At 38.6% G+C, this 12,538-nt stretch overlaps 2 long non-coding RNA genes across 4 annotated transcripts in view; one reads left to right on the top strand and one right to left on the bottom strand.

Moving 5' to 3' along the window:
- Positions 1-12,538, bottom strand: part of LOC137619754 (uncharacterized) — a 315,346-nt gene that overhangs the window by 289,510 nt on the left and 13,298 nt on the right. The window lies entirely within an intron of this gene.
- The window catches only part of LOC137619753 (uncharacterized), a 60,790-nt gene that overhangs the window by 47,442 nt on the left and 810 nt on the right, over positions 1-12,538 (top strand). For all 3 annotated transcript variants that reach the window (XR_011039971.1, XR_011039972.1, XR_011039973.1), the window contains 2 exons: positions 5,551-5,682; positions 11,723-11,866. This is a non-coding gene — a long non-coding RNA (uncharacterized lncRNA). The remainder of the gene's footprint in view (positions 1-5,550; positions 5,683-11,722; positions 11,867-12,538) is intronic.

The raw sequence follows: 12,538 nt of genomic DNA on the forward strand, positions 1-12,538 counted from the left end.
GCTTTTCACTGGAAAAAGGACAAGACGCTAGAGGCGGTCTCGATCCCGATTTCCGAAAAGATAAAGTCTTGTCTGACTTGTTGGAAGGACAATATCAGCCTACGAGAGGGTCTTCCCCTGGCAGTTCAGATACCCAACCACGTTCTCTTCTCGGACGCATCGGACTTGGGCTGGGGCGCGACGCTGGACGGTCGGGAATGCTCAGGTCTGTGGAACTCGAGTCAGAGGAGCATGCATATCAACAGCAAGGAGCTTTTGGCGGTTCATCTGGCCTTGATAAGCTTCGAGAATCTCCTTCGAGGCAAGGTGGTGGAGGTAAACTCGGACAACACCACGGCCTTGGCGTACATTTCCAAACAGGGATGTACCCACTCACTGACTTTGTACGAGATTGCAAGGGACCTGCTCATCTGGTCAAAAGATCGAGGCATCTCCCTAGTAACGAGGTTTATCCAGGGCGACTTGAACGTCCTAGCAGATTGTCTCAGTCGGAAAGGTCAAGTAATTCCAACCGAATGGACCCTCCACAAGGATGTGTGCAAGAGACTTTGGGCGACTTGGGGTCAACCCACCATAGATCTCTTTGCAACCTCGCTGACCAAGAGGCTTCCAATCTATTGCTCTCCAGTCCCGGACCCAGCAGCAATACATATAGATGCCTTCCTCCTAGATTGGTCACATCTAGATCTTTACGCATTCCCACCATTCAAGATTGTCAACAAGGTACTGCAGAAATTCGCCTCTCACGAAGGGACAAGGTTGACGTTAGTTGCTCCCCTCTGACCCGTGAGAGAATGGTTCACCGAGGTACTTCGATGGCTAGTAGACGTTCCCAGAAGTCTTCCTCTAAGAGTAGACCTTCTACGTCAACCACACGTAAAGAAGGTACACCAAAGCCTCCACGCTCTTCGTCTGACTGCCTTCAGACTATCGAAAGACTCTCGAGAGCTAGAGGCTTTTCGAAGGAGGCAGCCAGTGCGATTGCTAGAGCAAGGAGAGCGTCTACCATTAGAGTCTACCAATCGAAGTGGGAGGTCTTCCGAGACTGGTGCAAGTCAGTTTCCGTATCCTCGACCAGTACCTCTGTAGCCCAAATAGCTGATTTTCTCTTATACAGTGGTACCTCTACATACGAATTTAATTCGTTCCACAACCAACTTCGGATGTAGAAAATGATCGGATGTAGAAACGAATTTTCCCATAAGAATACATGGTAATTCATTTAATTCGTTCCTCAGCCTAAAAACCTATAATAAATCCTTAATAAATGGCTACACATAATTACACTTAACAATAACATAACTGCATAATATGAAAGAAGCATGTAAAAAAGATAATTATAAAGAAATAGTAAATAAAAAATGTGTTTTATTGCCACTTTACCTTAGAGACAGGCCAACGCAGGTGTAGGATTTGCTACGCCTGAAGGAGACGGACGATCGGCGAGAAGGTAGACATGGTGTTAACATGCTCTTTAAATAAATTCTCTCTCTCTCTCTCTCTCTCTCTCTCTCTCTCTCTCTCTCTCTCTTGTTTGTTCTTCTTCACTGTTAGTGTTAGAGACGTCTATTTTTTCTGAGAGAGAGAGAGAGAGAGAGAGAGAGAGAGAGAGAGAGAGAGAGAGAGAGAGAGATTAAACAAAAATGAGAGATTAAACAAAAATGTGTTGTGTACATATGATTTTTAACAGTGTTAACGAGTTGAAAGACAGTTAAATGTAACTAAAAAAAACAATATCAGCGAATCTGAATTCCTTTATTACCTAAAACAAATATTGATACAAACACACTCGTGTGCGTATGCGCAAACACACACACACGCACGAGGAGACACGATCGGCGAGGAGGTAGAGATGGTGACTGCGATAACATACCGTAACTTACACTACGGAAATTTTAATCTAACTTAGCTTATTTATTTTTTTTCCATTTTTATATTTCATATTTTTTACATTTTTTTCTTTTTATTTTTTATTTTCATCACTTTCAGTGACGAGTTACGGTATGTTATCGCAGTCACCATCTCTACCTCCTCTCCGACCGTCTCTCTTATTGCGTAGCAATTTTTGCACCTGTGTGTGTTTGTGCATACGCACACGAGTGTGTTTGTATCAATATTTGTTTTAGTTAATAATGGAATTCAGATTAGCTGTTATTACTTTCTTAGTTACGTTTAATTGTTTTTCAACTCGTTGACGCTGTTAAAAATCATATGTATTCTAAACACATTTTTGTTTAATCTCTCTCTCTCTCTCTCTCTCCCTCTCTCTCTCTCTCTCTCTCTCTCTCTCGGAAAAAAATAATAGACGTATCTAACACTATAACAGCGAAGAAGAGAGAGAGAGAGAGAGAGAGAGAGAGAGAGAGAGAGAGAGAGAGATTTTATTTAAAGAACATGTTAATGCTGTTTAGAGAGAAACAGAAAAAGAGAGAAGTCTTATTTAAAAGAGCTTCTTAATGCTATCATGGTTTTCTTTGCTTCACTTTTTTATTTCTTTCTGTTCATCACCCTGGCCCTTCTCACAAATGATCGTTGCCAACAATCTCTTTGTCCTTTATCCCTATCAACAAAAGGCGTTCTATCTCTTCCAGGGTATTGCTAAGATGTCTTGTAATAATGGTGATCCCCTTCGATGGTTATTTGCTTTAATGGCTGCCTTCAGCTTGATGATCCTCGAGATCATAGGCCTATTCCGGCCATATTGTTTAGCCATACAGTATCACTCACATGCACACTGCTCTCATGTTTTTCTATAATTTCTTGCTTAAATTCTAATGAAAGAATTGCCTTCTTCTTGTACTGAAACTTAGCTTCTTAGGCACCATGATTATAGGTAAAATCAAAAAGGAAATGTGAGAAAAGGAAGAAAATAAGCACTGTTAATAACAGACCAAACAGAGGACAACCACACGATACACACAAGAGTAGAGAACTGAGCACTCGACGCTCAATGGCGTAATGTTTACTTCGTGTGTCGAAATAAAATTCGGGTGTAGAGTCAAAAATTTGCTTGAATTTTACTTCGGATGTTGGAAAATTCGGATGTAGATACGTTCGTGTGTAGAGGTTCCACTGTATCTGAGAAAAGTACGATCCCTTTCAGCTCCTACTATCAAGGGCTACAGAAGCATGTTGGCCTCGGTCTTCCGGCATAGAGGCTTAGATCTTTCCAACAATAAAGATCTGCAAGACCTCCTTAAGTCTTTCAAGACCTCTAAGGAGCGTCGTTTGGCTACTCCTGGGTGGAATTTAGACGTGGTCCTAAGATTCCTCATGTCAGACAGGTTTGAGCCTTTACAGTCAGCCTCCCTGAAAGATCTCACTCTTAAGACTCTTTTCCTGGTATGCTTAGCCTCGGCTAAAAGAGTCAGTGAGCTTCATGCCTTCAGCAAGAACATCGGGTTTTCGTCAGAAAAAGCTACTTGTTCTCTGCAACTTGGTTTCCTAGCCAAAAATGAGCTACCTTCTCGTCCTTGGCCTAAATCTTTCGATATTCCTAGCTTATCGGAGATCGTAGGCAATGAACTAGAAAGAGTCTTATGCCCTGTTAGAGCTCTTAAGTTCTACTTAGCTCGTACTAAACCTTTACGAGGCCAATCTGAAGCTTTATGGTGTTCGGTTAAGAAACCATCCTTGCTTATGTCAAAGAATGCTTTGTCATATTTTATCAGATTGTTAATACGAGAAGCTCATTCACACTTGAGTGAGGAAGACCGATCTTTGCTTAAGGTTAAGACACACGAGGTTAGAGCTGTAGCAACTTCCGTGGCCTTTAAGCAAAATAGATCTCTGCAAAGTATCATGGACGCAACCTATTGGAGAAGCAAGTCAGTGTTCGCGTCATTTTACTTGAAAGATGTCCAGTCTCTTTACGAGAACTGCTACACACTGGGACCATTTGTAGCAGCGAGTGCAGTAGTGGGTGAGGGCTCAACCACTACAATTCCCTAATTCCATATCATTTTAATCTGTCTCTTGAAATGTTTTAATGTTTTTATGGGTTGTCCGGAAGGCTAAGAAGCCTTTCGCATCCTGGTTGATTTGGCGGGTGGTCAAAGTCATTTCTTGAGAGCGCCCAGATTAGGGGTTTGATGAGGTCCTGTTGTATGGGTTGCAGCCCTTAATACTTCAGCTCCTGGGGGTCTGTCAGCATCCTAAGAGGATCGCTGGGCTCCGTAAGGAAGACGTACTTACAAGGCAGAGTAATCGTCTAAGTCGACTTCCTTACCAGGTACCTATTTATTTTGGTTTTGTTATATTGATAACTGCCAAAATGAAATAAAAAACTCTTAGCTTATACGATGTAAACATATTTAACTCTGGTCTCTACCCACCTCCTTGGGTGTGAATCAGCTATTATATATTCACCGGCTAAGTTAAATATTTAAAAATGATATTTTAATTATAAAATAAATTTTTGAATATACTTACCCGGTGAATATATAAATTAAACGACCCTCTCTTCCTCCCCAATAGAGACGCAGTGGGATGAGAAGAAATTGAGTCTTTGTTTACATCGAGAGTGGTATCTGGCCGACAGTTGGCGCTGGTGGGCACACCCGCAACCTGTATAGCGATCGCTGGCGAGGTTTTACTGTATGTGTCTGTCGAGCAACAGAGTTGCAGCTATTATATATTCACCGGGTAAGTATATTCAAAAATTTATTTTATAATTAAAATATCATATTTCCCTACTTGGATGCTAGTGACTACCATGAGATCACGCTCTTCTATTGGTCGGCATCTACTGTACTGTATCCCATCGTGCATCTACGTATGGGCGTTCCTGTGTCTTCACGTTTCGGCAACGGTATTGTACGCAATGACTTGGTGTTTGTGATTTCGCTTGCGTAACCATTTTACTGTAGTACCTACTGCTATCGTGTGTGATCCTACGATACATCATTAGCCATGGGTCCTAAGAAAGTTGCTGATGTTTAGGGAAAGAAGAGTATGATGCTTTGCATGGAGATGAAGATGGAAATAATAAAGAAATACGAGGCTGGCATGCGGTTAAGTGTGCTCGCGAAGGAATACGACTGAAATCCATCTAGGATGGGAACGATCCTTAAGCAGAAGGAAGCTATCAAAGCAGCAACACTTTCTAAGGGCGTAACTGTTTTCTCCAGCAAGTGGAGCCACCTCCATGATGAGATGGAGAGACTGCTGTTTGTCTGGATAAAGGACAAAGAAATGGCTGGAGAGACTATCACTGAAGCGATAATCTGCCAGAAAGCCAGCGGTGGGTAGTTACACCCTGACAAAAAATTTATCGAGTTACACCCTGACAAAAAATTTATCGGCTGATTTCAGCTTCGCCGAAATAATACTCCTCAGTAAAGAGCTTCAGGTTTTTATTGCTAGAAAAATACAAATTGCCTCCAAATATGTCATATTTCATAAGTTGAAATCTTATTGAAACCCCTTTTGGCTTGCCTTTTCTGCTTGGCTAACTTCATGTAATTTAACACGGGCAAACCTTTCCTCACATTCAAACACATCAATAAGCTTCCAAATAATGGTGTGACTAACGTTAACTTTGTGTTTCAGGGTGCAGTGCTGCTGAAGGCTATTAAAGTGTAGTATAAACAAGTGTCCCTCGTCTGTACATTGATGCCGAACATTCTATCTACATAGGATTTTGACTGCCTGTATCCACCGACATCATCAACTGGCAGGAAGGTAAGGGCAAGAAAACAGCATATTTTTAGGCTAAAATTATCCTCTTCGTGATATGTACATTGTACGCATCTCCCCAGTATTTACTACATCTTTTACCAGCCAAACTTAATAGTCCATTCTTCCATCTGACTAGTGTCTTTATTTACTGCTGTGACCCAGTTCCCTTTTCTCGACTAAGATAATTTTTCTGTAGTCTTCCTTACCCATATCTTTATCATCTTTCTCACTACCTCTCTCTCTATTCTCTTCCCTCTCTTATCCAATAATCACTTCTGTCCCCTGTACCTTTGTTTCGTTATTCTCGGGTACACCTATGTCATCCATGCTGTTGTCCCCATTTCCATTAACCTTTGACATTTCTTTTTCTGTTACTTTACCTTGAAGTCTTGTAATGTGTATCCTAGATATCTCTCTCAATGAACTACCATGTTTTACCATGACCGTCTTATCTGTCACTCCTACTACCTCAGCAGGCCCCCTCCATTCTTTTTCTTCCTCCCTCTTGTAAACACCTCATCTCCAACTACTGCCTCCTCAAAGAGAACATTACGTTTTAATTTGAAGCAATTCTTAGTTTGCTGCAAGACACTTTTTTTAATGAAAGCCCCTCTAGCCTTATGCACTGGATTCAATGTATACCTTACTACCCCTTCTTCCATACTTATCTCTACTAGCTGGATTTGAAGCCTTCCCCTACTAAATTTGGTAATGCAGGATTTCTACCAAAAGGTAGCTGATTAGGTGAAAATCCTCCATTATTTACTAAAAATATTTTGCACATACCACCCAGCTCAAAGCTATTGGCTAACTCGCATTTTCCTCATTTCTCATTTTCCTTGGATTTCCTTTGAAGATTCCAACTGTTTTCTCGCACTATCCATTGCTCCATGGTGATTCTGCTTCTGTAGCCAACAATTTTATATTCCACATTTCAGTCATTGTTCTAATTTTTTTTATTTTGGAACAACTCCATTATCAGAAAGTAGTTTACACGGTGCTCCAAAAAATGCGAACCACCCATCAATACAGGTTCTTATGATAGTTTCTGGCCCTTTGTTATTAATCCTATATCTAAAACCAAAACCTCCTTAAATATTCGATTCCAAGAAAATCCATTGACAGGTTTCCCTGGATTCTTTTTATACTTCCTACATATTTTACAAGTTGCAATTAAATCTGTTATAAGCCTCCTAACTTGTTCCTTTTCTCCTCCACCCAAACCATCACTCCACTTGTCCTTTTAACCTCCATATCTTCTCTCCTTCCTTGTCCAAACTGTAGGAGTAACTTCATAATTGCCCCTTTAAATTTCTTTGTTACTTTGTCCCTTCCATCCCAAAAACAATAATTTTCTCTTTTACTCTTCAGAATTGGTAGTCTTAAATGACTCGGTTCATCCTCTCTCAAATTAATTCTTATTTCTCATAATGCTTCTATTTCTACAAGATTTACTTTCATATCTATCCTCATACCCATCCTACTCCGTTTTCTTCCCTATTAACCATGGTATGTCACCTTGCAAAATTTCTGTCTTCAAATAAAATTTCTTTGCTTTTAACAAACTGGAATGTCCATTACACCTTTAGATTTATATGAGGATTCACCAAACTTGAGGACCTTGTTTGATTCCTCTTTGATGTCCTTCATTCTTTTCAACTCTCCTAGGCTTAAACCAACTACAACCCTAGCTAGTCATAATTCACCACACACAGTTGATTTACATCCTGTATCTAGAATAGCATCAACTTCTCCCCCAAGAGTTCATATCAGTTTCTTGAATTTCTCCAATATAAATTTTCTCCTCTACATTATCTCTCTAACTTGTTTAAACCTATGCTTATTTTCCACATTACTGGTCTTATTTTCATCGAACTTTTTTTCATATAGCTTTACTTTATTCTGATGATTTTGAGGACAATATCTAGCCCAATGCCACTCTGAACTACATATAGCACACAATGTTACGTTCCCTTCTCTATTTATTGGATTTCTTCCACCTCTCCCTGGTATCTACCTAGTTCTACCCCCTACTCTTATATCCCTCTCTGGCTCTACCCATATTCTTTTCAGATCCCTACAAATCATCCTCTTCCTTGTTCCTGAATCCTTCAAATATTCTTTTCAATATGTTTGACACAGAATCATACAATAGTTTCCCTTGCCCACATGCAGCCAACACCATCTGTTTTTTATTCTCGGTGAAATTTTCTTGCTCCAGAACATGAAAAACCTTGAGCCTTTCCCTCAAACAAACTTTTCCTATAGCCTTACTGCATTTTTAAAATGCAGTCTCATACCTAATTATGAAATCTCTCTTCTTTTCAACAGATTCTCTCTCTATTTTAAAGTTCTTCTTTGTCTTTCCATAGTTATCCATTATGGTACCCTTTACATATACCTCATCTATTTTCATTAATTTACCTTTGAACCATCTGTAACTATCAGTTTTTACCTATATATCTCTTCTGTCACTTCTAAAGCCTTCCCTTTCAAACTTAATATCTCTATTTCTGGATATTTATCATCCCTACATACTACCAACCAATCTTCTACCTGATCTTTCCAACTTTTGTTTTCTGACTCTTTACCACAAAACCTAGGACATTCCTTCCTTCCAACTCCTCAGTGTCTCCCATAGTGCTAACCTAACCAAAGAATGCTGATAACCAACACAGAAAATGTCCTAGCCTAGGTTCACTTTTAACCCCTCTCTGCTACCACTGATATATTTAATATTTTTACTATATTTAGCTTCTTTAAACTTCCTTAATCTGATGTCAAATTCTCAACACAAAAACAAATGTAACATAAAATACATACAAACCATTAGAGACAAGAGACTGCCCCAACACCAATATAGTTCAATCACCATGAATTCAATCAGTGCTCTAATCCTCTGACAATCAATCACCCTCACTAACAACAACAACAACAACACGTAAACAGTTCGTTTCTTTACTTAATTACAATATTGCTATACAGTAGTGCTTATTTACTTATAAAAAATCTGTTTTTCTTGGAATCTTCTCTACATATCCATATTTCAACCCTTTTTAGTAATACTGTACATAAAGCTTTTCTTTATTCTGATGATTTTCAGGACAATCTCTAGCTCAATGCCATTCTGAACTACATATAGCACACAGTTACTTTCCCTTCTCTATTTATTGGATGTATTCCACCACTCCTTATCCATCTAGTTCTACCCCTACTGCTGTATCCCTCTCTCTCTCTCTCTCTACCTTTATTCTTATTTTCAGATCCCCACCAATCATCCTCTTCCTTGTTCCCTAATCCTTCAAATATTCTTTTCAATATCTTTGACACAAAATCATACAATAGTTTCCCTTGCCCACATGCAGTCAACACCATCTGCTTTTGATTTTCGGTGAGATTTTCCTGCTCCAGAACAGGAAAAACCTTGAGCCTTTCCCTCAAACAAACTTTTCCTATAGCCTTACTGCATTTTGAAAATGCAGTCTCATACCTAATTATGAAATCTCTCATCTTTTCAACAGATTCTCTCTCTATTTTAATGTACTTCTCCGTCTTTCCATAGTTATCCATTATGGTACCCTTTAGATATACCTCATCTATTTTCATTAATTTACCTTTGAACCATCTGTAACTATCAGTTTTTACCTATATATCTCTTCTGTCACTTCTAAAGCCTTCCCTTTCAAACTTAATATCTCTATTTCTGGATATTTATCATCCCTACATACTACCAACCAATCTTCTACCTGATCTTTCCAACTTTTGTTTTCTGACTCTTTACCACAAAACCTAGGACATTCCTTCCTTCCAACTCCATTCTGTCTCCTTAGTGTCTCCCATAGTGCTAACCTAACCAAAGAATGCTGATAACCAACACAGAAAATGTCCTAGCCTAGGTTCACTTTTTAAGCACTCTGCTACCACTGATAAATTTAATATTTTTACTTTATTTACCTTCTTTAAATTGCCTTTATCTGATGTCAAATTCTCAACACAAAAACAAATGTAACATTAAATGCATACAAACCAATAGAGACAAGAGACTGCCCCAACACCAATATAGTTCAATCACCATGAATTCAATCAGTGCTCTAATCCTCTGACAATCAATCGACCTCACTAACAACAACAACAACAACAACAACAACAACACGTAAACAGTTCGTTTCTTTACTTAATTACAATATTGCTATACAGTAGTGCTTATTTACTTATAAAAAATCTGTTTTTCTTGGAATCTTCTCTACATATCCATATTTCAACCCTTTCTAGTAATACTTTACATATAGCTTTTCTTTATTCTGATGATCATGAGGACAATCTCTAGCTCAATGCCATTCTGAACTACATATAGCACACAGTTACTTTCCCTTCTCTATATATTGGATTTATTCCACCTCTCCTTATCCATCTAGTTCTACCTCCACTCTTGTATCCCCCTCTGTCTCTACCCATATTCTTATTTTCAGATTCCTACAAATCATCTTCCTTGTTCCTGACTCCTTCAAATATTCTTTTTAATATCTTTGACATAGAATCGTACAATAGTTTCCCTTGCCCACATGCAGCCAATACCGTCTGTTTTTGATTCTCGGTGAGATTTGCCTCCTCCAGATGAAAAACCTTTAGTAGCCTCTCCCTCAAACACTTTTTCCTATAGCCTTAATGCATTCCGAAGCTGCGGTCTCATACCTATGAAACCTCTCATCTTTTCACCAGATTCTCTCTATTTTAGTACTTCTTCATCTTCCAATAGTTATCCATTATGGCATCGTTTAGATATACCTCATCTAATTTCATTAATATTACCTTTGAACCATCTGTACCTTTGTTTTTCTCTCAATCTTTTGTCACTTCTAAAGCCTTTCCTTTCAGACTTAATATCTCTACACCTGGATATTTATCATCTCTACATGCTACCAACCAATCTTCTACCTGATCTTTCCAACTTTTGTTTTCTGACTCTTTACCACAAAACCTAGGACATTCCTTCCTTCCAACTCCTTAGTGTCTCCCATAGTGCTAACCTAACCAAAGAATGCTGATAACCAACACAGAAAATGTCCTAACCTAGGTTCACTTTTAGCCATGCTCTGCTACCACTGATAAATTTTATACTTTTACTCTTTACCTTCTTTATATTTTTTATCTGATGTCAGCTTGTCAACGCAAAAATGAAATAATCTCCTCTAGATTTAGCAGATATGAGAACAAAGTCCTCAGAAGGATATTGGGATTTAAATGGCAGGACAAGATTAGAAATACTACTACGGGCATAAGCAAGATTATTTGAGTGTTGTATGTGAATGAGATAATGATGAAGGGTAGATGGAAATTGTTAGGGCATGCTCTTCGCACGCCCTAATAGAGGTCAGTTTACCAAACGTTCAGCTGGGCTCCAAAAGGCACTAGTTTGAAAACCCAGGCCTACATGGCTTAGGACTTTTATAAATCCTGCTTGTTCATCTCGGCTTTTCATTAATCTTTCTCTGTCTCTTTTGAAATAAGCATACTATATTATTTTTGTAACTGATATAATTGTGATGCCTCTGAAAATATTGTAATCAGTCAGGTCTCCTTATTTTGCCATTTTCACCAACATTCCTAACTCCCACTCACCAGGTTTGCCTCTTCATGCCACATCCTACAAAATAGTTTTATTCCAGCTGTTACCAAGTTGTGGAATGATCTTCCTAATCGGGTGGTTGAATCAGTAGAACTTCAAAAGTTCAAAGTTGGAGCAAATGCTTTTTTGTTGACCAGGCGGACATGAGTCTTTTTATAGTTTATTTATGACATATTTGTTTTTGATGTTGTTAATAGTTTATATGTGACATGTCTGTTTTGACGTTGTTACTGGTTTTAGAATGATTTATTGTTAATTTGTTCTCTTCATTTATTTATTTCCTTATTTCCTTTCCTCACTGGGCTATTTTTCCCTGTTGGGGCCCTTGGGCTTGTAGCATCTTGCTTTTCCAACTAGGGTTGTAGCTTGGATAGTAATAATAATGATAATAATAATAATAATCTTGTACTCTTGGAGCCACTTCATATTCAGCCAGCATCATCCCGCCAGTTCTTCCATCGTAACCAGGGGCTTTCCAGCTCCTGAGTTTTTTAATGATGCCTTCGACTTCAAGCATATTGAATTCATTCATGGGCACGTAGAGGTCTTCGACAGCCAAAGGTATATCGATTAAATTATTCCCTTTTTATTGCTTACTCATGACCTCGCTGAAATTTTCCATCCAATGTTGTCTTTCTTCTTGTGTTGTAACAGAGCCATCTCTATTATTGATGGCCATCTTCTTTGCCCCAGTAGAGATTTCATCAATAACTTTGAGTAATTCTTAGGCCTCATCTGCTGTCCTGTCTAAATATTCGGTCATTCCTGGCTTTTCTTATGACCTCACCATCAACACTTCTCGAACTTTCAACAATCAATTTCTGTCTCTCCTTTTTATAGTATCCCAAGTATCATTTGGTACAATTTGGTATCCATGGCTTTTTATAGTATCCCAAGTGTCATTTGGTATCCATGGCTTTCTCCTCGTAACTGCGTCCCAAAACTTCATTATCAACTGACTATGTTCTTGAGATTGTACCATTCTTCATTGTCTGTTCAATTCAATTGCAAATTGCTTGTGTTCTTTTAAAAGCTTAGTTGTATCAAACCTAGTTATTCTATCTACCTTTTAGTTGGATGCTTTGTTTTAATTTTCCTGTGGCAATGAGGACCTGGTGTTACCAATATCTGCACCTTTTTTATTATATTATGGTTAATCTCTTTTATTTAGGGAAATGATCATGTTAACCCTTTTACCCCCAATGGACGTACTGGTACGTTTCACAAAACTAA

Source organism: Palaemon carinicauda, chromosome 26 (assembly GCF_036898095.1).
Source record: "Palaemon carinicauda isolate YSFRI2023 chromosome 26, ASM3689809v2, whole genome shotgun sequence".
Classification (NCBI taxonomy): Eukaryota; Metazoa; Arthropoda; class Malacostraca; order Decapoda; family Palaemonidae; genus Palaemon; species Palaemon carinicauda.